A 26195-nucleotide genomic window follows, 5' to 3' on the forward strand; every position below is an offset into this window, starting at 1 on the left:
CAAATTTGTGTCCTTTGGAAGTATTTCACCCTCATAGATATCTGTCAGGGTTACACCATTTTTCTCCTCTGTCTACTGGTCATATGTGAGTCGTATACACACACACACACACACACCACCACCACCACCACCACCACCACCATCACCATAGCTGTGAACCAAAAGAGAGGATTCTGTGTCATGGTGCTGAATAGTATGAGGCTCTGGTTTGCTTGGTAACTCAGTTTATTTTTGCCTCCCGTCTCTGTTTATACCCGATTAAGTTGTATGGCTTCCATCTTACAGTATTGCTTCAGGGCCTACTCAACATTTGAACACTTATAAATTGGTGAGATGTAGTGGAACCCACAATCCACATCATGATATACAAATATAGTCTAGTGATTATGTTATGCCTCACTACTCATACCAACTCCAGTAACATGCAAGGAGTTGTTTTCCACTCTGCTGAAGATGGCATGATCTTGTCCCAGAAACCTCGGTGTCTAAAGTTAATTTTTCTTAGTAGGGTTTGAAGATCCACAGAGCATCTTTTGCCCTCATGCATTCCTGTAATCCCTCAAGGTCTGATGAAACATATGGATCAAGCAACTATTTGCTAGATAACCTGAGTCTGCTAGTCTCTTACCCACTTCAAACTGGCAACCTTTCCTTTCACTCAGTAACTGGGTCAGAGAAACATGTGAACTTGAAGTAAGAGTCTATTGAGAATCGAGTTCCCTTCCCACTGGTCAGGAAAATAGGAGACCCAATACTATGGAATGGAATGTCCAGCATGTTTCCAAACCACAGTATCTCCCCAAAATTTTATTGATATAGGAGGCCCCTGAATCTTTGTGGAGTTTATTCCCACCCGCTGGAACATATGTGTCTTAATAATACCTCTAGTAAACTTGATAACTCTTGTTAATTTAGCTCAACTATTAGGATGTCATCAACATGGAGGACCAATATACCGCATGATGTCCAGGTGGGTGATATTTCAACCACATTCTCTGGAGCTCTTCTCTCCTTTTAGTTAAGTTATAGGCTTGGTTCTCAGATTTTTACTGCACAGCAGCACAATATCCTATTTTTTTTACACAATGGAAAAGAGGCCCTCTGGCTTTCACATTTTGCCTTAAATTGATGTCTAATCACTCTTGACCTTTCACTGAATTTCTACAATGCATCATTTTTACTTAGCAAGTAACATCCAATTCCAAAGTCATTATAATTACTCCTTCCCCTGTGCCTCTAAAATGCCTGACATGTTGTACCTGCTAGAGCATTCTGTTCTGTAAGAATCATATCTCAGGTCACCAATGATAAAATATTAATAATTTTGTTGTCGCAGTACAACATGCTGGAGACTATACCAATTGCTCTACCCACCTCTAAAGATGAAGTTCTCCAGTCACATTTTGAATGACCCAGCTCCAATACTCCATTTGGGAATCTTATACCCCTTCTAGAACCAATTTTCTAGAAGCTCAATTGTAGAACTATCTGTAGGTATTTTATAGGGGAGGGCTCTTGGGTATTACACACCTGCACAGGAGTAAAGGAAGAATAATTAAGCTGTCAAAAGTTGGATTGTACAATGGAATATTACTCAGCCTTAAAGAACAATAAAATTATGGCATTTGCCAGTAAATGGATAGAGCTGGAGAACGTGCTAGGTGAAATAAGCCAATCCCCCAAACCAAAAGCCAAATGGTTTTTCTGATATGTGGATGCTAACTCACAATGGGGGGAGGAGAGAGAGGAAAAATAGATTTACTTTAGATTAGGTAGGTAGAGAACAGTGAAGGGAGAGGAAAGGGTTTGGGGTAGAAAGAATAGTAGAATGAATCAGACACTATTACCCTATGCGCATATATAACTATACAACTGGTGTGATTCTACATCATGTAACAACCAGAAGAATGAAAAATTATAATCCATTATATATGATGTATCAAAATGCATTCTACTGTCATGTATAACTAATTAAACAAACGTAAAAAAATTTAAGAGTTGGATTATGGGGCTGGGGTTGTGACTCAGCAGTAGAGTGCTCGCCTCGCACATGCGAGGCCCTGGCTTCGATTCTCAGCACCATATAAAAATAAAATAAAAGTATTTAAAAAACTTTAAAAAAAAGAGTTGGATTATGATTCAATTGCTTCAGAAGGCTCACTGATCAAATGAGGAGTTTGGAAAATGGCACAGTCCTTTAGATAGTTCCTAAATAGAGGTAAGAGAACTGGTCTTTGAAGTTCTTTCATCACCTGTCTTTAGGTAAAAGTTGCTCCTTGATTATTTTTCTTTTTTTCAATATCTTTTATTGGGGCGTTATAGTTGTACATAACACCAGGATTTGCTGGTACATATTTGCACATGCACAGAATATAACAGAATAATTTGGCTAATATCATTCCCTAGTTATTTCCTCTTTCCCTCCCCCTATCTCTTTCCTCTACTTTACTGATCTCTCTTCAATTTTAATGAGATTCCCCCACGCCTTTCTTATCCATTTTTCTCTCTAGCTTCTGCACAGGAGAGAAAACATATAAGCCTTGACCTGAATTTGGGCTTATTTCACTAACATGATGATGTCAAGTTCCATCCATTCTCCTGCAAATGTCATAGCTTCAGTTTTCTTTGTGGCTGAATAAAACTCCATTGTGTATACATAACATATTTTCTTTATCCATTCAGCTGTTGATGGACACCTAGGCTGGTTCTATAGTTTGGGCTATTGTGAATTGTTCTGCTATAAACATGGGTATGCATAAACTGCTATAATATTACAGCTTTAATTCTTTAGAATAAATGCCAAGGAGTGCATAGCTGGGTTAGATGGTGGTTCTATGCCTAGTCTTTTGAGGAAACTCCATATTGATTTCCATAGTGGTTGTACTAATTTACAATCTCATCAACAGTGCAAAGTGTTCCTTTTTCTCCACATCCTCTCCAGTATTTATGATTGTATGTATTCTTGATGACTGCCGCTCTGACTGGAGTGTGATGAAATATCAATGTAGTTTTGATTTTTATCTTCCTAATGTCTAATGGTGTTGAATATTTTTTTCATATAATTGTTGGCCATTTGCATTTCTTCTTTTGAGAAGTGTCTGTTTAATTCACTTTTCCATTTATTAACTGGGTTATTGGAGGGTATTAAGGTTTTTTAAAACATTCATATTCTATCTATGAATCCTCTGTCAGAAGAGTAGCTATAGCAAAGATTTTTCTTACATTCTATAGATTCTATCTTCACATTCTTAATTGTTTCCTTTGTTGATTGGAAGTTTTCAGTTTGATACAATTACATTTATTAATTCTTGGCATTATTTCCTCAGCTTTAGGGGACCTATTGAGAAAGCCATTACCTGTCCCTATATGTTGGTGTACTGACCCTATGTTTTCTTCCAGGACTTGGATCACTAGATCTTTGGTCCATTTTGAGATGATTTTTGTGCAGAGTGAGAGATGAAGGTCTATTTTCATTCTTCTACATATGGATAACCAGTTTTCCCAGTACCACTTGTTTAAAAGGCTGTCTTTTCTCCAGTATATGTTCTTGGCACCTTTATCAAGGATCAAGTGACTGTAAATGTGTGGGTTAGCCTCTATGTCTTCTATTCTGTACCACTGATTTATCTATCTGTTTTTATGCCAGTACCTTGCAGATTCTGTTACTATAGCTCAGTAGTAAAATTTGAAGTCAATTATGTTCTCTCCCTTTATTGACACTTTACAGATAGATTTGAACATACAAGAATATGGTTTCCAAGTCCAACTTATTTCAGTTTTATTGGGAATTTTTGGAAAATACAAGTTCCTAACCTTTCCCCTAGAGTCATTCAATCCAAATCTCTTGTAAAGGGATCCTAGGATCTGTGTTTCTTAATAGTTCCCAGATGATTCCATTATGCAATGGGATTCAGAAATAATCCTACACTAGGAATCATAGTGCCATGTTATTTGTTCATGAGGTCAGTCCACCACCTTATTCTACTCATGGTTCCCCAATTCTCATAGAATGAAAGATAAAGAAGCCACTTCCAAGGTCCCTCTGGTGCCAGTTAATAATGTGGCCCAAGTGTAGATCTTCCAGGGGAGTGGGATTCTTCAGCCCCTGCTCAGCTCCTATTGGTTGCTCTCAGGTCCTTGCCATGTAGCCCCTTTCAGAGGAAGTTCATAATATGTTTGTGAACTAGATCTGGCATTAAAGAAAATAGCAGGTGTCAACTATGTCACCCACAGCAGTAATAATTACAAAGACATGAACGGTGGGGGCAAGAGTCATATAAACCCTATAGTTCTTTAAAAATGATAAAAATACAGTTCATTAAGAGAAGAGAACATGGGATAGGAAGATAGAAGAGAGTTTAGAGTGTTCAAAATGTGACCATAGAGAATGCAGAAGAGATGAGGCAGGTGACAGTTATGAAGAAGGAGGAGAAAAAATAGGAAGAGCAAAGTAAAGGGAGAGAGAAAGAGTGAATAAGAGAACTTAGCAGAAAGAGAAACAAATAAAAATAAATAAATAAACAAATCAAAAATCCTAACCCTTGAAAGAGAAGGCAAGGAAAAATAATTAATCTTTTAAAAATGCTAAAAATGAGGAACAATATATATATATATATAATTATAATTATTTATATATATATATAAAATGTTCCATGGATATATCTCCATGGAACAATTATCACAGCAAGAACACCAATAAACAAATAAATAAGTAGGTAAGTAAATAAAATATTCTTAATGAAAAAATGGAAGAATCATCTCCACTGAGGTGGTCAACGGTCAATGAGTATGGTTAGACACTACCTATGTCCACCTGTCCTTTCCTTTCCCTCTTGGTCTGTGTACTGAGCGACAGAGACAGCAAGGACTAGGAGTTGTTAATCCCTTCTTCCTCTCCAGTTGCTCACCAAGCGGCCAGCTGGTTGAAATACTCTCAGCTTCCCTTCTCACCAGTAGCAGGTAGAATGGGATGGGAGTATGGTTGATTGGAGTTTTTGCACAGATGAGATCTGTGGGGATAAGTGCAGGGAGTACTGCATACATGACATACATTAAGGGCGGCGTCTAAGTGGCAAACCACTTCTCCATGTGAGGCGTGTGAGTGGCAAACCACTTACCCTGTAGGCACAGCCCTGGGCGTGAGGCCATGTGTTGCAGTCCCTGCACTTGCTCCATGGCCCATTCCTCCATTGGTCACTGCAAGGACAGTTAGCAGACATTGCATTGGTGGCTACCTGTAATCTGCTTAGGTAACTGTGCAATAAAATCAGACCTCCTTCCTGCTTGGTCTCCGGAGGTCTTGATTAGTGACTCTGTAGCCACACTCTCCTCTACCTTGTTCCGTGGAACTCCTTGCTGGACGAGAGAGAGCCCACGCAGAGATCGATGCACTTACTCCCTGAGTGGAGCTGCTGCAGAGTTCTATGAGGAAATTTCTGGTGGCTGGGGCTGAGGTGTAAGCCCTTAGGAACTTGGTGGGGCAGCATCTGCTCTGGAGAGATTAGATGGACACACACTGGAGACCCGGCAGATGTCCATCTCTGCTGGGAGTCTGGATCTCAGAAGCCTCCCAGGAATTCAACTCACGGGGACAGGAGAGCCAATCCTGTACACACATTCCTGCCCAGAGATACAGCCCTCCCAGGCTTAGTGTCTGAGTGTATCCATACCCTCCTGTTCAGACTCCTGACCCTCTTCAGCTGGTCATAAGAACTGTTAGACTCAAAGGGAAAGTGAGTTGGGCTCCCTTTTATTTTTCTGACTTGAATCCCCTTGAATTTCATTACAAGTTACTTTTCAGAAGAGAAAATAACTTGGCCAATCTTCTTCATGCCTGTTTCACCCACATTTCACTAGGTACACCCTAGGACACACACCAGGCATTTGCTGGGGCAATATGGCAATGTTTGCTGTGATCTTTTGGGTCCTGGATGCAGCCAGCTGCCATGTAGCCTGCTCAGGTTGGATCCCGCCTCAGTTCTCCATTTGTCAGTTGAGAAATACAGAGCACTTTCCAAACACCAATTCACTGTGAAGCATGTGGGTCAACAAAGTTCATGATGCTTTTCTGATCTACAGGTTCTTTTCATGCCAAATCAGTCCATTGTGTTTCTGTGTGCTATCCCACCACTGCCACTCCACTGCCACAACCAGTTTGGCCCCAGTGCACCCTTTCTTGTTGTTTGTTGAACACACGTGGATTTTTGCGTCTCTAAGACACTCTGACCATTCAATATTGAATTTTAGTGAAATTCTTCTTTCACCCACCATGCTGAGATGCAGTACTCCTAGTACTTGAACCCTGACCACAGAGCAACTGAAAATGTGGTCTTCCTCTAATGCACAATTTTGAATCTCAATTCTAGCTACTTCTAAGAAGAGAGAATAATGTTGGCCAAGGCAGCTCCCTTTATCCAAGGGCCATGACTGGGGAATGACTGGAGTGTGAACCATCGACAGGCAACAATGTCAGCAGCTGGAGCAATGAGTGTTCCAGCCATGAAGGAGGATCATGGAGACACTCCATCCAGCACAACTACCCTTCCCATAAGCACGGTGAAATGATTTCCTGTAGGACCTTTTAATAATCAGTCTGTCTCCATTCACATCCCTCTAATTTCTGTTTTTGCCATAGAGAAATCTTTTCAAAAGCAAGCCAGGTTATATTAATAAGCTGCTCAAAATTCTGCAATGGCTCTTGGTGGCATTTACAGTAAAAGCAATTTACTGTTGCATTTTTAAAACATGAAATTCTCTTATGCATCATGCCCTGAAGAACTTGCTTTTTCACTGAGCTAAATTCTCCCCATGCCGCAGATCTTACCATGGCTGGTTCCACCTCACTCTTCAATTATCAAGGCTCAAAAGTCACCTCCTCAGAAAAGCCTCCCTTGACTCCCTTAAAATCCATTCAGTACTCTAGTTATCTCTGCCATAGTGCCTGTGACAGAAGTTCATTTCTTCATATTTATTACCATCTCAAACCACCAAAGTTTGGTGTTTTAACTGTACCCCTCTTCATTATCTACATCCTGCCCACATTTGAATACAGACTTATACAGGGAGAGATTTTGATTTTCCCCACTGCAGCCTAGCACTTAGAACAAAGTCTGGCATTTAATAGGTCCTCAACAAATATGTGTTCCTCTGTGAATAGATTGACCGACTCTTGGCGTAACACACTCCTGCTATCTCACCTAGCTTATGCTTTTCCACTACTTTCCAGAACCTTGGTAGTCAGCTACTAAGATAATGCTACAGCAACACACCATACACTTCTCCATTTTTCTTTCCTCCTTCTGGTATTGACAGTCCCCAGTTCATAATGGTTCAAGTTAATGATTTCTCCACTTCACAATGGTATGGAAATGATATATATTCAGTAGAACCTGTACTTGAATTTTGGATTTTGATCTCTTCCCAGATTGGAAATATGTATTATGAAACTCTCTTGTGATGCTGGACTTTAGCGGTGAGCCCTAGCTCTCCCAGTCAGCCCTGTGATGATGAGGGGAGAAAAATAAAAAGAAACAAAAAAGGCACTCTACAGTGTTCTGTATTATTGAGCTCTCATGTTCAGGAAGTCAGGTGGAGGTAATGCATTTCCAACTTATGACACTTTCAACTTACAGGAGTTTTCAGGAGGTAACCGCATCATAAGACAAGGAGCACCCGTATTTCTAGTCATTCTAAGCACCGCTGTCTCCTTTCAGCCAGAATTCATTTCCACCATCTATGACAAATACTACATGACATCACTCTCCAGTGATTCCTCATAAGATACCTGTGTCTTATCTTGATTTTCTCCAGCATCATGTACCAAGGAATTTGTCATGGTTAGTTTATATGGTGTTGGGAGGGGGTGGGGATTCAAAATCATGAGGGAAGAATGAAACAGAAAAGGGAGAAAAACCCAAGTGCATTAACAGATAGATGAGTTACTTTTATGAGAAACTGAGACTCCAAACTGCTGAGGACGTTCTGAGTTAGTGTGTAGAACACACCTCAGCATCAACTCCATGGAGGAGGGGAAGGAGGGGGTGTTTTCCACCAATGTCATTTATCCTTTGTCTGAAATGTATTCCTAAAGGAATTCATTCCCTTGCCTTTCAGGGCTTCCCTGTGCCACTGTGCTAAAGAAAACCCTGAAGCAGAAAAAAGAAATGGAAACACTTGAGAACAAACGATTTCAGCTTGCTGGGCGCTGCTGGCTACAGATGCAAAAAATTCAGGTGGATGGGGAAGATGCGGAAAGGGCAATTGTACCGCTTGCTACTTTGGTCCTTCAAACTTTCAATGAGTGTTTTGAGGTAGGAATTGTATAACATGAGTTCAAGGCTCTGGTCTCTTCAAGGTGCCTGGCAAAGTTCTGAGTGTAGTTCTGTTTCATTGGCTTTATCTTTGTTCCTGGTTCTGCTCCAAATCCATTTACGAACTACTTCTGGGCACTGCATCCCATTTCCTCTGGAAGCCACTTCTTCCCCTGCTCTTTGCTCATGAGTTTTCAACTGAATAGAATCCATTCAGTGAAACTGGCTCCAGAGGAGGACACTGAAGTCAGGTCTGGGCAACCAGGGGATTTCTCTGGCCATAGTAACCAGTTCAGTAAAAAATACTTCCTCAAACTATTGTTGTGTCAAATAGGAAAATCAAAATTATCATTATCAAATATCTAGAAAAGTGTAGTAAAATGATTTAGGTATATTATATAAATAAATGTGAATTATAAAGATATAAATAAATAAGAACTTACAAGATACAGCTAAAGCAGTGCTAAGGGTAAAATTTATAGTCAAATACCTAAACAAATGTATATATAAATATATACATACAAACATATATTTAATTAGGAATTCTAATAAGAAGTTAGTAGGAAAACAAGATAGAACTATGGAAATCAGAATGAAAAAGTTTGATAAAATAAATAAGGAATTATAAAATAAATAAATTAAAATGTAAAACTTAATTTTAAAAAACTGACTTTCAGGGCTGGAGATATAGTTCAGTGAGAGAGCATTTGTTTAGCATGTGCAAGGCCCTGGATTCCATACCCAGCACTGCTGCAAGAAAATGTAAAAAAACCCAAAAATCCTAAAAACTACAACTGATTTTTTTTTCTTTATGTTTTAGAGAAACTAAATTAGATAAGTAGTTAGCTAATGGCATGCAGAAAAATAAAATAAGAATGTACAAATAGAACAAAAAATAAGAGCAAATAAATTATAAAACTAGAATTTGAAGACATAGATTGTTTTGCTTAAGTCTAACATTTAAAATTAGGAATGTTCTAGAAAATAAAAATAATCAAGTGACCCCCCCCAAAAAAAGTAGGAAAATATAGACTAAATGCCATAGAAACAATTGAGAAAGACATATAAGAATTTTGCTCATCCCAGAAAGTTCAAGGCTCTGGTATTTTCACAGAAGAAGTCTACAAAACCACTTAAGAATATATATTTCAATGAAAATTAAAATGGTTTCAAAGCATTGAAAAAGAAGGGGAAAGTCTAAATTCTATTTACAAATAACAGTGGTGCCAAAACTCAATGCATAAATCCTAATAAAAAAGGTAGGAGCATATTTAAAGAGCAATATCACCTGGATAAGTGCTATTTTCTCTAGTAACTCAGGATTGTTTCAATATTATGAGATTTGTTGTTACATCTCAAGATAGCAATAGGTCAAAAGAAAATCAAGACTATCTCTGATACTGTAAAGCATTTAATAAAGTTCATCATCTATTTTTACTAACAAGCAAGGAAACTGCCTCCTAAATAGAAAGACTATATCCTTAATAGTATTATCTAGCTCATAAAACATAGACAGTTCCTGTTAATTGGAGGAAAAATGAAATTGGGACAAGGCAGGTATGTACACAACTACTGCTATTCTTTAACGCTGTTCCATACATCCTAGTCATTATATTTAAGCAAGAGAAAGGAATTAGAGATATTTTAAAATTGAAGTGGAAGTAGTGAAACTATATGAATTGAATAAAAGATGTTCTATAATACCTGGAAAACTCAGGAGAATATACTGGAAAATAATAATAACCAGAACCAGAATTTAATAAACTGCCTGGGCATTTTAATATACAAAAATTAGCCAGGCACAGTGGTGTATGCCTATAATCCCAGCAGCTCAGGAGACTGAGGCAGAAGGATTGCAAGATCAAAGCCAGCCTTAGCAAATTAGCAAGCCCCTGAGCAAGTTAGCAAGACCCTGTCTCAAAATAAAAAAGGGCTGAAGATAAGGCTCAGAGGTCAAGCACCCCCAGGGTTCAATCTCTTGTACCAACATAAAAAAAAGTCAACACTCTGCCCCTGTAAACTACACCAAATAGAAAATAGGAGGAAGAAATAATCCCAACTAAAATATTAGTATATGGAGAGTATAGAAGTAATATACAGGTTATAGAAAAAATTTAGCATGTAAATTTACATGAAGAAGACATTAAAATACTACCTGAGGAGGGGCAAGATGGCAGGTTACTAAAGAAAGAAATTGAAAAAGGCATCAGAAAATGGAAAGATCGCTCATGTTCTTGGATAGGAGAATTAATATTGTCAAAATGGCCATACTACCAAAAGATCTATACAGATTTAATGCAATTTCCATTATAATTCCAATGGTGTTCTTCATAAAAATAAAAAAGCAGTCATAAAATTCATTTGGAAAACTAAGAGACCCAGAATAGCCAAAACAATACTTTAGCAAGAAAAGTGAAGCAGGAGGCATCACAATACCAGACCTTAAATTATACTTCAGAGCTATACAAACAAAAACAGCATGGTATTGGCACAAAAACAGAATTGAAGACCAATGCAACAGTATAGAAGACACAGAGACATACTCACATAAATACATCGATCTCATACTAGACAAAAGTGCCACAGACATACATTGGACAAAAGATAGCCTCCTCAATAAATGGTGCTGGAAATACTGGAAATCCATATATAGTAGATTGAAATTGAACCTCTGTATCTCACGCTGCACAAAACTCAAAGTGGGTCAAGGACCTAGGCATTAGACCAGTGATTCTGCACCTACTAGAAGAAAAAATAGGCCCAACTCTTCATCATGTTGGCTCAGGAATGGAATTCCTCAATAAGACTCCTAAAGCAAAAGAAGTAAAATCAAGAATCAATAAATAGGATGGTATCAAAACAAGATCTTCTTTACAGCAAAGGAAACAATCAAGAACGTGCACAGAGATCCTACAGAATGGGAGAAAATCTTTGCCATCTGCACGCACCTCTGATAGAGCATTAATCTCCAGGATATACAAAGAACTCAAAAAACTTAACACCAAAAACAAATAATCAATAAATGGGCAAAGAAACTGAACAGATGCTTCACAGAAGAAAAAATACAAATGGTCAAAAAATATATGAATAAATGCTCAACATCTCTAGCAATTAGAGAAATGCTAATCAAAGCTACACTGAGATTCCATCTCACTCTTGTCAGAATGACAATTATCAAGAATACAAGTAACAAATAAATGTTGGGGAATATATGAGGAAATGTTCACTCACACATTGCCAGTGGGACTGCAAATTGGTGCAACCACTCTGGAAAAAAAGTATGGAGGTTTCATTGAAAACCTAGAATGGAACCACCATTTGTCCCAGTTATCCCACTCCTTGGCTTATACCCAAAGGACTCAGAATCAGCATACTGCAGTGACACAGCTATATCAATGTTTTATAGCAGCTTAATTAACATTAGCTAAGCTATGGAACCAACCTAGGTACCCTTCAACAGATGAATGGATAAAGAAAATGTGGTATAAATACACACAGTGGAATATTACTCACCCATAAAGAAGAATGAAATTATGGCATTTGCAGGTAAGTGGATGGAACTGGGAAATATCATATTATGTAAATAAGCCAGTTCCCAAAAACAAAAGGCTCACTGTTCTCTCTGATATGTGAATGCTAAACCATAATAAAGGAGGAGGGTAGAGAGGAGGAGTATAGAAGTTCATTGGATTACACAAGGGGAATGAAGGGAAGTAGGTGGGGTGGGAATAAGGAAGATCCTAGAATGAGTCTGACATAACTTTCCAATGCTCATATATGAATACATGACGAGTGTAACTCCAGGATCACAATTGAATGGGTTGCACTCCATGTAGGTATAACATGTCAAAATGCATCTTACTGTCATGTATATCTAAGAATAACAAATTTAAAAAATGCTACATAAGAATATGCAAAATTCATGCACCATTTGGGAATAGAAAGGATGAGTAATGTATTTTAACTCATTAAAAATATGTATCCATGGTCTGGGGTTGTAGCTCAGTGGTTGAGCACTGGGTTTGATCCTCAGCACCACATTAAAAATAAATAAATAAAAGATATAGTGTCCATCTACAACTAAAAAATATTTTTAAAAAATATGTATCCATAAGACATGAACAACAACAACAAAAAACTAGGTAACTAGTAGAAGGAAAAAATGAGGGAGGGAGGAGGGGGAGGAAAGAAGGAGAAGAAGTACTAGGGACTGAATTAGGGCAGATTATATTCCATGCTCTTATAATAATGTCAAAATGAATCCTAATGTCTTATAACTGAATAGGACCAATAAAAAGAAAAGGAGAGAGAAAAACTAATAAAAAACTAATAGAAAAACTAATAAAATAAAACAATTTATATATATATATATATATATATATATATATATATACCAAAAAGATTTTTTTAAAGAATGAATTCTGAATTATTTAAAACTTAATCTACAGTTTATATGAAAAAGTAAATAAAAAACAACCAGAATGTGAATGAAGAAGAACTATTACAACCAAATATTAAAACATATTTTGAAGGTCTAATACAATCCTCAAAAACAAGACACAAAGAGGAAAAAAAATTACAAAGCAAATTCAAATTTTACTGAGAGCTGGTACATGATAAAGATGTTTCTGCATATCAATGGGAAAGACAAATTATCCACTGAGTGGCACAGAAACAACTAAGCAGCTTGAAAGTAAAAATACATATTTGTGGGGTTGGGGTTGCGGCTCAGTGGTGGAGCACTTGCCTGGCATGTGTGAGACACTAGGTTCATTTTTCAGCACCACATAAAAATAAAACAAAAAAAAATTTAAAAAATTAAATAAAGGTCCACCAACAACTATATATATTTTAAAAAGATACATATTTGTGGGGCTGAGGTTGTGGCTCAGTGGTAGAGTGCTCACTTAGCACACGTGAGGCAATGGGTTCAAACCACCACATTAAAAAAAAATGAAATAAAGATATTATGTCCACCTACAACTAAAAAATAAATGTTTTAAAAAAATATTCGCATCTGTGTCTCAGCCTGTGCTAAATAAATTTTGGAGAGATAAAAATACAAGTGTACAAAGTCCCCACAGCACTAAACAAACACGTGAGATTTTTTGTTGTTGTTGTTGTTTGTTTTTTGTTTTTCATCATCTTGAAGTGGAGAAAGTCTTTTTAAGCACAAAGAAATAAAAGAAGGAATGGGGAGGAGATGGGGAGGTGAGATTACATACAAATTATCATTCTGGCCTCACAAAATCACATTCTTTTAAAAAGCCAAAACGCAAATGACGGTCTCTGGAAAATCAGCAGCAATTTCCTTAATACGTAAGTTAGTAGAGGTAATTTCCTTCAGATACAAAGAGATCCCACAAAGGAAGTTAATGAGGGAACCACAACCCATAGAAAAAAAATGGGATTAGGATACCTTAATCATATAAAATAATGTCCAACCTCATTTACAATAACAGAAATTCAAATGAATCTGTAATGAAATTATGTGTTAATTATGTGGGTTTTTTTTTTTTTTAATTATCAGATTGGTAAAATCAACAGATCTGATCTGGGGGAATTACAGAGAAGTAGTCCTTTGATGGATCTGAATACAGTATCTCTCACAGGCATGTTGTCTCTCTCTTTGCTAAAATTAAAAATGCAAATGCCCACTGACTCAGAAAATCGGTGCTAAAAATTCATTTTAATATGTTGCTGACATGAAAAATGACATGTGTGCAAGGATATGAATTGCAGCCTTGCTTGGAATAATAAACAGCACAAAAATTTAGCAGTGGGGGCAAACTCAGTAAGTGAACCTTTATCAGCATGATGGCGGACTACACCAGCATTACCAAGATCATCCAGATCTGCATATCGTGATGTAATAGGACCAAAACACAAAGCATGATGATGTATTTCATTTGGTTCAAATATGGAGACATACATACACATATTTAAAATTTAGCTGAAAGAATACACAAGAAACAACTAATAGATGGTGGTCGCAGGGAAAGAAGATTGATGGAAGACATAGTAGAAAATAGTTTTACTGTCCCCTGTATGAATTGTTCACTTTTTATATTTCTTCCATGCACATATTATCTACTCAGAATATTTTTAGTTAAAACATTAAAACACAAAATATTAAATTCACACTGTGGGACTCTGTGGTTTTCTTCTAAGTAGGAATGTGGTTGCTGGTGTCAAGTGAAAGGTAGAAGATGAGACAGGAGTTAATACTGCTGTTCTCCAGGCTAGACAAATGTTTTAAAGAGACAACACATTTCAAGCTGAGAAGACCCTTTTGTTTACTTGCTTCTGAATTGAAAAGATGCCTTCAATTATCACTCAAACTGTAAACACCATCAGCTGCTCTAAAAATATTTTCTGAGTAAATGCCACTTATACCTTCTGGCATTTACTCAAAGCATTTTTTAAAGCAGCTGGGAATCTTGTTAGCAAAGCTCTGGATTAGGGAGCGAAAGCAAACTAAGGAGAGGCTTGAATTCTGGAAATAGCACAAAGGAGAAGAAATCAGCAAACACAAGAGGGGCTTTAATAAATGCTTCCTCTATGACCAACAAATTCTCCGTGAACATCAAATATGGACAAACAGTTGCCGTGTATTTTAGCAGGTTCCATGACATGTACATGAGTATTCTTGCCTCGGGCAATATGGAGTAAAAATAAGGATGGAAGGTAAGTAGAATATTAGGTAGTGAAAGAGAAAATTATGTCACAATTTTAAATATTCCCAAAGAAACCCTTTTGAAAATTTTTTCTTTAGCATTAGAATATTTGCAAATTACTCCGGCAAGAATATTAGCGAGTTATTTTGAACTTCTGATGAAAAAAAATATTAAGGAATTATCCCCTTTCCCTAAAAGTAATGGAAACATTTCTGTATGCCCTTACCAAATAAAATCGTTTACTAACTATAAATGAATAGACAAACAAACAAACCCTTCTGGAGAAACAGAGAGAAGAGTTGAGACAAATAAGAGTCCTAAAGAGAGTCCTAAAGGTGTATCAGTAAATCAAGCATTGTACTACAGAATTTTGTGCAACAGGAAAGTAATATGATCATTTAAAATAATAAAAAAGTCATACCAGGATCAACCAGAATGTATACAGAAGAGAAACAAGTAATTGGCTGACATTATCATTCTCTTCTTTCAATGGAGTAAAACAAGAGAACTGTATACAGCCATAAATTTCATAACTTAATAAGATCCCTTCCACTTTAGTAGTATACATGCCCAAATCCCTACATAATTGGATGCAGGAAGCATTTCAGTGACAAGATTGAGCTTGTCACTAAAGCCTTTTTCTAATCTTCCAAGCTCATGTCTCTTTCTTCTATACACATGCCCAAGTATTCAATTAGATTATACTTTTTATATAAATTATCATCCATTTTGGATGATAAAATGTCCAGTGAAAGAGATTATCTTACTCCATTTTCATTGAATAGAGATATTCATTAGCTGATTAAATTCAACTGCCATTTGCGGAGAGACCTAGTGAAAATTAAGCTTCTGAAGGTGGCTGAGTCTGGTATGAGATATGAGTTTTCCAAATTTCTCTTGATAAACCCATGAACCTACAGCTCCTACACATTTCAGATGGTCTAAATGGATCCTAAAGACAAAGTAACATTCAGATTACCCATGTACTTGGAGGACCTAGCATTTTCTAACTGCTTTCTAGACATCAGATGGTTTCATTTTTAAAATGCCCTTGAAGGATAAGGGATATTGGTTATTCTACTTTAAGTAAGTGGAAACTCAAATAGCTCACGTCATAATCTGAACATTTGTCCTTTTGTCTATCTATTCCCCCTCTACCCTGTCTCTGTACTTAGGAAAGCATCTGTTGAATCAATTCCAATGGAGGGTTGACCCCACCAGCCATCATGAAAGACTGAGGAGGTTGTGACAGTGGGATCCTTCCTCTGGAAGGAGCTTGGCTTGTTTACTTAGATTTCATAAACAGATAAAAATAACAATAATTTTTAAATTTTATTTTTAAATGACCACCATTACTTTCTAACAGGATGTGAGCCCTCTTGGACGTGCCACAGCCTTGATTCAGATTGGGCATCTCCACTCTCATTTCCTGTGTTATATTGATTTTCACACTGTGCTTGCTGGTTAACTTCCAAGACTGAACCATATATATATTCAATATTCTATCACCAAAAGTAATGTCGCTCAATCGAATGTTGAAATTAGTAACTCCCTTTACATAGTTGATGATGTGTTCTGAAGATGTCACTGTATCTCCCTTGAATTCTAAAATATCCCTCAGCACCACTGTGAATTGGATTCAGTGCCTCAGGACACCCAGTGAATGCCCTGGGAGCCATGGAGCTAGACAGAGAGAGCAGTCAGTGTATACTCTGAGGAAGGAATATTTAAGAAACAGCAAGGGATCCAGAATTGCTGCAGTAGCGATGAGTGAACATGAAACTAGTAGGAATATAGTCATTGCAAGAATTTGAATTTTTACTCCACTCAAAACAATTCCGATTCAAGGAATTAATGATCTGGTTTATTATTTACATTATTATTTTACTAAATGAGGATTTATTTGCTATTTTAAAGACTTTTTACAGTAATTTTAGGTTCACAGCAAAATTGAGAGGAACATATCTCAGTTATTTATCTCATTTACCCTCTGCCTCCTCTCTTGTGTGGCCTCTCCTGTTTTCAACATCCCCCTCCAGAGTAGAGTATTTGTTACAGCTAATCAACCTACATTTCTTACACATTTTTTCAAACCCTATAGTGTACACCACCAGATGTGTGGATATACTTTAGACTTTGGGTGGTAAGTCTTTATCAACTGTAACAAATGTACAACTCAGTGATTTTCCCCTGAAGATATAATGTTTTAGTCAGCTTTGTGTTGCTATGACCAAAAGACCTGATGAGAAGGAAAAGTTTATTTTTGGCTCATAGTCTCAGAGACACCTTCCATGGTTGGCTGGGGCCAAGTTGAGACAGAATGTTGTGGCAGAAGGGTGTGGTGGAGAAAGGCAGCTCAGGACATGACAGCAGGAAGCAAAAAGAGCTTAGATCATTGGGAACATAATATAAAACCCCAAAACATGCCTCCAGTGACCTACTTCCTCCAGTCATGCCCTATGTACCTACAGTTACGAACCAGTTAATTCATGCAAGTGGATTGATCCAGTGACAAGGCCTAACTCTCATAATCTAATCATTGTACCATCTTGCATTATTTCATACATGAGCCTTTGGGAGATACTTTATAATCAAACTATAGCAATAAAGATCACTCTTTTTGTGCACAATTCTGTGAGTTTTGATAAATACAATCACCTCCACAATCATGATACGGACAATTAATTCCATCATCCCCCCAAATTCTCCCATTTCTCTTTGAAATCCACCTCTATCCCATTTCTAGTCACTGGAATTCATTGTTCTTTTTTCAGTTTTCCCAGAATATAAAACAAATGAAATCATATATCAAATAATGTGTAGTTTAGAAAGCCTGACTTCTTCCACTTTGCATAATACATTGGAGGTTCATTTATGCCATTATGGGTAGTAATAATTATCTTTTGCTTTTATAACCATTGTATGGATATACCATAATTTGTTGCTCCATTTCCCAGGTGAGAGACATTGAGTTGTTTCTAGTTACAGCAAACATGAGTAAAGCTAAAAAATACATAATTCAAAATGGATCATAGATATACTGTGAAAACAAAAACTATAAATTTAAGAATAATCTTTATGATCTCATTTGGTCAAACATTTCCTAGATACAGCATCCAAAACACCATGATCCACAAAAGAGCAAATAGATACAGTAAACTTCCATCAAATTTAAAAACTTATTTGTAAAAGACATTTTTAAGACAATGAAAAGACAAGACATAGATTAGGAGAAGATATGTGTAAGCAACATACATATCTGATAGAGAACATTTTTAGAACATATAAAGAACTCTCAGAACTCAATAACAATAAGATAACCCAGTTTTTAAGAGGACAAAAGATTTAAATAAACACTTGAACAATGAAGATATACAATGATAAAAAAAGCATATGGAAAGATGCTCCAAGTCATTAGAAAAATGCAAAAAAAAAAAACAATGCAATATCACAATATATTTATTAGAATAAAAAAATTTTAAAAAAACCATAAAATCTGAAAATACCAAATGCTAGAGAGAAATTGGAGCTACTAGAACTCTCAGACATTGCTGGTAGGAATGCAAAAATGGCACAGCCATTTTGGAATCCAGTTTGGCAATTAATTATAGCCTTAATTATATGCTTATCATACAACTCAGGAACCTAATTCCTAGATATTAATCCAAGTTAATTGAAAACAAGATTCATATACAAACCCAACTTATGCTTTAACACGATCATTTTGGCTGCTATGTTAGGTATATAGTATGTAAGAGGTGTATAAAGTCAAAGCTAAAAGCAGAAACAATGGATAGGGTGGTTAAATAATCCAGATGAGAGATTTATATTCATGATGAAGCCAGGAGGATTTTCTAATAGACTAGATGTGAGATATAAGAAAAAGAAACGTATTTAAGTAAGAAAAAGGATAGGTTTTGCTTCAGTGGAATGAGAATGACCAGATGCAAGCCAGAGGATGAGGGGAAGAAAAGAAATTTATTTCTAGACATATTATAGTTAGATATGAGGTGTCCCCCAAAAGCTCATGTGTGAGACAATACAAGAAAGTTTAGAGGTGAAATGATTGTATTATGTTAGCCTTAACCTAATGAATACACTAATGCACTGATAAGGATTGATAAGGATTAATTAGGTGGTCCTAATAGGCAGGTAGGATGTGACCTAGGGAGGAGGAGGGACATTAGGGGATGTAGCTTTGGAATATATATTTTGTCTCTGGAGAGCAGAGTCTCCCTCTGCTTCCTGGTGGCCATGTCCTGAGTTTCTTTTCCCTGCCATACCCTTCCATCATGATGTTCTCTGCTCAACCCAGGGGCCCAGAGCTACAGAGTCAGCCAGACTGAGACCTCTGAAACCATAATCCCCAAATAAAATTTTCCTCCACTAAAATTTTTCTTGTCAGGTCTTTTAGTCACAGTGGCAAAAAAAAATTGATGAAAACATGTTATCATGAGTTTTCTCTTGGACATCCCAGGGGAGATGTTAGAGTAGGTAGTTGGGTGGATGTGAATTTGGGGTTCAGGAAAGGGATTTAAGCAGAGAATGTGATGGATATCATTATCCATAGTACATGTATGAAGACACAAATTGTTGTGAACACACTTTATATACAACCAGAGATATGAAAAATTGTGTTCTATATGTGTAATAAGAATTATAATGCATTCCGCTGTCATTTATTTTTTAAAAAATCAATTAAAACTTTTTTTTAAAAAAGAATAATAATAAATTAATAAACAATTTGGAAATCAACATCAAATAGATTATATTTAAAGCCATGAGACCAAGTGAGATTACAAAGGAGACTGAGTATAGGTGTTGATGAGAAGAGGACCAAGGATTATATCCGGGATTCTCCGACACTAAGAGGCCTCCCTGCCATTCTCCTGAAATCCATGTGCAGGTGTGGCCATGATGGTACTTAAGGCAATTGTAGCAACACCCCCAAACATGAGGATAGGAGCCCCAAACAGAAGTTTTTGGAATAATATGTAGGCTGTGGTTCTGGCCAGGTAGAGTTCCTGGTCTTGTCTGTTTTTCTCTACCTAACTTGCAGCCTTCCTATCAATGCCCAGCCTTCCCAATTAAGTCCACCTAAGCCGGAGTAAGCAAGAGTCTTAGCTGCCTGAAACCAGGAACCCTAAGCAAAGCCAAGTAATCCATCCAAGTTTATGTCAATAGCAAAAAGTGAGACCAGAACTGGGACAAACTGTGACTGCCATCAAAGGAAAGTTTTGCCTTTTGCCACTAGATAGGAACTTACTCTGTCATACATAGATTCCCTTACTCATAGACATCTCAACTTTAGAGTAAATTTTCCCAAATAAATATTTATTATTACAATATTATTCTTTAATAAGCTAATGTCACTTCCTTAACTTTAGCATAAATGCATTGATTTGGTTTTAGAGATATGTTAATATGAATTGAAGTAGGAAATGATTAAAGCTCTGGGAATATCCAATCTCAAATTATTTTACAGATATGGCTACTGTCTCTAAATTAGCATGAAATTCATATAAAATATCTGCTCTGCTGCTTTTTACATTTGCACTAATGTTGGAATCTGCAATGTAATGGATTTTATCTGAGACTTCTTTTTCTAATTCTGATGACCTAATTATTTGCCCTATTTTCAAAGTGGCAGAATAATGAAGGATAAGAAGAAAGAAACTCTAGTTGATTGCTAAAATAATTGAAATTGTGGCTTGAAAAGTTAGTTATCTTTTCTTCCTTATGTACAAAGTATCTTTAATTCTCATGGAATGTTCTATTGGGAAATCTCAAAAAGAAAACAAGTGCTTTTCCTCTGCTTCTCCCATTGGTTATTTAAAAATCAAAGTTATTTTTAAAAGTAAATAAGTGTACGTGTATACTATGCATAAATGATATTTTCTTCTCATGTCTTCCCTCCAAATCCAGATGAGAGAACTAAGGTCATCTTAGACATCTCATTTTAGAATCAAGAAAAACAGAAATATTTCAAGCAAAACACATAGTGGCTCTAAATGCTACATCAATAATTTCATCTTAGGCTGGATGTAAGATTCTGCAAGGCAGGTGTATTTGGTCAATGCTACGCATTTTCTATTGTGGTTTCTTTGGCATGCTTCCAAAAGGAGAGCATTTGTATCCCACAATTGAGAAGAAGTTCCAATGTTGGAAATCCTATGATGATTAAATGGCATTTGGATTTGTTAAACAAGGAAACAGACAAACAAAAGACATCCAATCTAGAAATTAACTCCCCTTCTTATGGATAAGAATCTTAGATGATTTTGTTATAGTTAGAAGCCTGTCAATAAGAGAAGAGAGTACTCATCAATACAGGGGCTGTGGAAGGTGTATGCGTCTGGTGCCGTCTTCTGTAGAATAAGAAGGTCTTGAAAAGACTGAAGTCAGAGGTCTGGCACCACTTCCTACCGGCCCCCAGGGACAGTCTGAAGGCTGTGTGTTGGTACTGTGGCTGCATCATCAGTTGGGAGAAGGAGGACATAGGCACCTGTGGCATCTGTTCAGATGCCACCTTGAGGTTGTCAGGACCCAGAAGGGCTTCCTGGGTGTGGGTTTGGTGAACTCTCTGTATGCCACTTTGGCTTCTGTGAAAAGTTTCTCCCCCAAGGTACCTGGCTTGCCAGTGGTGGTCAGAAGACCACCTGACCACCTTTCCTGTTAGCAAGAAGAGCTCAATGCTGTGGAACCACTTCTCCATTTGCTCTGCCGACTCCACCCAGGTGGTGTGCCTGCACTGAGGCCCAATCAACCTGGGCACTAGCTGCCTCCTGAGGCCCCTGCAGAGGTTCGTCCACCACGTGCTCAAGGCAGATGTCCATCTGAGATCCCCCCTTCCCGCTCTCCAGGTATCCAGGGCCCCTGAACACTAAGTTGTCAGGTACTTCCTCCTTCCATGACCCCACTGAGAAGTTTTATGACTTTTACCCAGTTGCCAAAAATATCACCAGTGGAGATGATCTCACCTGACCTCCAGCCATATTCCTTGTGGACAACGTTGGCTTTAACAGGCTGCTGGAACACTTGAAACCTCAGTACTCTTTGCCCTCCCCTTCCTACTTCTCAGGACAGCTATCCCTGGTATGATTTACAATGTGAAGTAAATGATTCTGTCACAGCTGAAGAGGTCAAGAGCAGCATGGTCCACTTCACATCAGGAATATGGATGAGCACCCAGACTCACAAGTACCTGACCCTTCCCACTCACTGGGTCACTTCCATGTTGTTAGCTCACCCACACTTGTGAAGACCACCACTATTCAGCAGTTTGGGGTAGGTCAGCATTTCAGAGGTGTCAGCAACAGCATCCAGAAGCAGCTGGAGTGCTGGTGGGAAGCCGGGGTGACCTCCATGGGCCTGCATGTTGGCATCACGGTCACCAACAATCCAAGCATCTACAAGACTCTCAATGAGGTAGAGCACTTGAGCATCAGTGCTTCAGCCACACAGTGAACCTGATCACAAACGAGGCCATCAAGAGCCAGAGGATGGTGCAGAATCTACTGAGCATCGCTTGGAAGCTGTGCAAGCAGGTCCTCAGTCCCTCAAGGTAAAGGGGAAACTGGCAGAGCTGCAGCAGGATTACCAAGATGTCCATAGAGTGCAACTTCAGGTAGCTGATGAACCGTGACCAGTGAGAGGTCATGAAGTCCATGTGTCACACACTGAGACCCTCTGACACTGCGAGCTGGGAGATGAATCCCCACGTGTCTACTCTGTGCCAGGTCATCCCCATGATCCACATCCTCAGCAGAAAGGTCCAGATGCTCTTTGGGGAGATGATGGGCATCGACACCATGCAGAAGTCACTGAAGGAAGCCATGAAGAGCCACCTGTTCACCACCTTCCACAACCTGAGGTACGTCTTTGCCACATAGCTGGACCCTGGCTACAAAGCCTCCCTGTTCACAGAGGAGAAGGTTGAGCAGTACAGGCAGGATTTAATCAGGGAGCTAGAAATTCTGAATTCTACCTCAGAGGACACAGTTGCCTCCGATGGCTGTGACTCAGGTCCCTTATAGAGACTCTGGTGGAGGCAAGAGCCTGTGGTCACTGGTGGCCAAGGTGAAGAGAAGAGACCAGGGGAGAAGCCGCCTGAAGACATGGTGCTTGGAGGAGCACAGCTGTGACCCGCTCACCTACTGGAAATTGAAGAGATCATCCTGGTCCAGGCTGTCAACTTTGGCCATGGGATTTTGGGGCAGTCCCCCAAGTACCGTTCCTTCAGAAAAGCTGTTCAGAACATCCATGGAGAATGGCAAAATCGGCCAGCTCTGGCTCAAGATGGAGCATCTTGAAAAACTTATGTTTTTGAAAGTGAATCTTCCCTTGATACACGTTCAGTATTGAGCTCACGATGGAGCTGCCAGATGAGAGATAGTGCTCTTTGTAGTGCTGGCTGGCCGTCATCTCAGGGCTGTGGCCTGCCTAGTGGGGCCATGTGGGACACCAGGCCAGTGTCAGAGGCCACCTGGAGGCTTGCAATGCAATGTCACATGTGCTTTACTCATCTCAGGCCAGGTCACAGTGTGTTTGAAAGTCCACTAGAAGCAGCAGTCCACTTAGGAAGTGGGATGATCAGGTTTTAATTCATAGCTACAATGTTTTTTTTGTTGTTGTTGTTGTTTTGTTTTTGTTTTTGTTTTTGTTTTTAAGAGAGAGAATCTTTTTTTTTAATATTTATTTATTAGTTTTCGGCGGACACAACATCTTTGTTTGTATGTGGTGCTGAGGATCCAACCCGGGCCGCACACATGCCAGGCAAGCGCGCTACTGCTTGAGCCACATCCCCGGCCCAGCTACAATGTTTTTTAAAAGTTAGGGGTCAGTAGTTTGTTTACTAGAATGAAGACAAGATGAAAACAATTTATCCTGTAGGCTTTTTATTTAATTGTGTAAAAATCTTGAATCAGATAAGATTCAAGTGAAAAGAATGTTCTGGAAGCTGTTTAAGACAGAGATAAAGCATTTGAAAACAAAACTATACTTCAGTCAGTCATGGAGTGTGCAGTTGTAGTTATGTGGTCACGGAACATTCCCATTTCATGTCTTTGCATTCAGGGTTACATGGCCAGTGTCCTGAGTTCCTTGAAATCAGAGCCAGGTGTGTGTCCACACTGAGGATTCAGCCAGTGCAGAGCAGGACTTGCAGCAGGGGGCCTGTTCATCAGGTCTTTGCACCTCTGACCAAGCATCCTTGAGCAGTGGAGCTCTGCTATGTGCACTGACCCAAGGTGCTGAGACCACAAGCCCAGGGGCCCCTAGAGGCAGCTGGCTGACCAGTGGTGTTGAGGAGGGGCCGTCTGGCACCTTGCAGTGGAGAGGCTAGCTAGCCTCTTTTTCTTTTCTTTTTTTTTTTTTTTTTTTTTTCACAATAGAGAAGATTCAGTCATCACAGGAGTATTTTAGAATCCCAAGGACATCAGAATGAAATATTAATTGTCATATTCTTTTAACAATGTGTCTTCAAAGTTTTCGCTTTAACATTAAAAAAAAAAAAGGTTCATTTTCTCATTTCAAATCATTAAGTGTCCTGGGTGAGAGGAATTGCTCTATGACCGTTTAGGAAAGTCATCATTTTGTTGAAATACTGTACCTATATTAATCTAAATTTGAGTGGACTATGCTTTAGTGTATTTATAAATGATGAATTTAGTTTCTGAAATTAAACTTTTTATTTTCAATTTTCAAAAAAAAATATATAGGAGTTGTGGTTTTCTGGACTTTCCAATAGAGAGAAAAAATAGTGTTTATCTGATACTGTACATTTAAACAAACATAAGTCTTTCTAATCAAATTTTTCAAGCTAATATCCCAATGTCCACTCAGCTGAAATAAACAGGTCAGCACTGGGCCTGACACCCAGCACTTCCTCAGGCAGAGTTTGTCTGAAGTGAATATTAGAAGAGACTTGAAGGCCAAAAAACATCTTTTTGCAACGCTAACACACTTAAGAATGCTGATTTTTTTTTTGTAAGATCCTTTTCACAGCACATAAACAGTTTCTTTAAATGGCAGAACCCCTTTCACATCAATTAAACCCTTTATTAAGACAGGCAGCTTGAAAACCCATTTGCAATTCCTATTCAGGATCACAGACAGCTGAGAAGGAGAGGCCCTGCTCAAGAAGAATACAACCTAGAGGGGAGGCAGACAAGCAAGTATTTTTATAAGGCAGAATAAAATAAGTCATCCATTAAAGGTGAATGTGAATCATTGTAGAAAGATGTAGGGGCATCCTGGAAGATTATGGGAGAATGAGAGCTTTATCCTGAGTCTTGACACAAGTGGAGGAACCAGGGGACTGTGTATGTATGTATGTCTTCATTCATGCGCGCATCCATTCACTCAACTGATATTTATTCAGTGCCTACAATGGACCAGGCACTATTCTATGCACTGGGGCTACAGTGGTAACTATGACGAAGTCCTGCCCTGTGTGTTAGAGCTACATGCTAGTGAGGGAGACAAAAAAAAAAAAAAAAAACTACTACAGTTTCAGTCACTAGCAAGAGCTCTCTAAAAAGCAAAGCAGAGTAAGAGGCTTGACAGGGGTGGTGGACCTAGAAAACATCTCAGGGGAAGGAACATTAGGGAAGAAGAGAAACAGTACAGTTTTCCAGGTGACAATAATGAAGCTGAGTTTTAGTCCAAGGTAAGTAGAAAGCACTTCAGTGTTTTAAGAATGGAGGAGGGACATGAACCGATTCATTTTGTTAATGAATGATGTAGCAAACTGACCACAGGGACACCAGGAAGGAAGCAAAAGGACCAGATAAGAGAACCTCAGCCCAGGCTGGAGACATTAAAGGTGATATAAGATTGATAAGTGTCAAGAAGGTAAAGGATCAGATCTGGAGCTCTATTCTTTTCAGGGGAGTCAGAATTGGATCTCAAATTGGATGGGGAAAGTAGTTGGATTGAGAGGATATAAAGGTGATCTCTGATCCAAGGAGTTCAGAGAAAATGGAAGTTATCTGTAACTGGAATAGAATAAAGAAAAACAGATAAAGAATGAGTCAAAAGTTGGCAATGCCTATCAGGTATCTATTACAGATATCTCCTCTGTTATATTCTACAATATAATCTATTTTGTGCTAGATTCTTTCATCAGAATCTTCAAGATCTAGAAAATGAAAAGTCGGTATTTTAGGCTAAAAAAAAAATACTGTGCTGGTGGAAGAAGAGCAACTTA

The 26195-nt window shown here is 38.2% G+C and overlaps 1 pseudogene; it reads left to right on the top strand.

The window, feature by feature from the left end:
- The first annotated feature begins 5896 nt into the window (after positions 1-5896).
- Positions 5897-23350, top strand: LOC114107663 (zinc finger BED domain-containing protein 4-like; annotated as a pseudogene).
- The last annotated feature ends 2845 nt before the right edge of the window (positions 23351-26195 follow it).

This window comes from Marmota flaviventris, chromosome 2 (genome assembly GCF_047511675.1).
Source record: "Marmota flaviventris isolate mMarFla1 chromosome 2, mMarFla1.hap1, whole genome shotgun sequence".
Taxonomy (NCBI): Eukaryota; Metazoa; Chordata; class Mammalia; order Rodentia; family Sciuridae; genus Marmota; species Marmota flaviventris.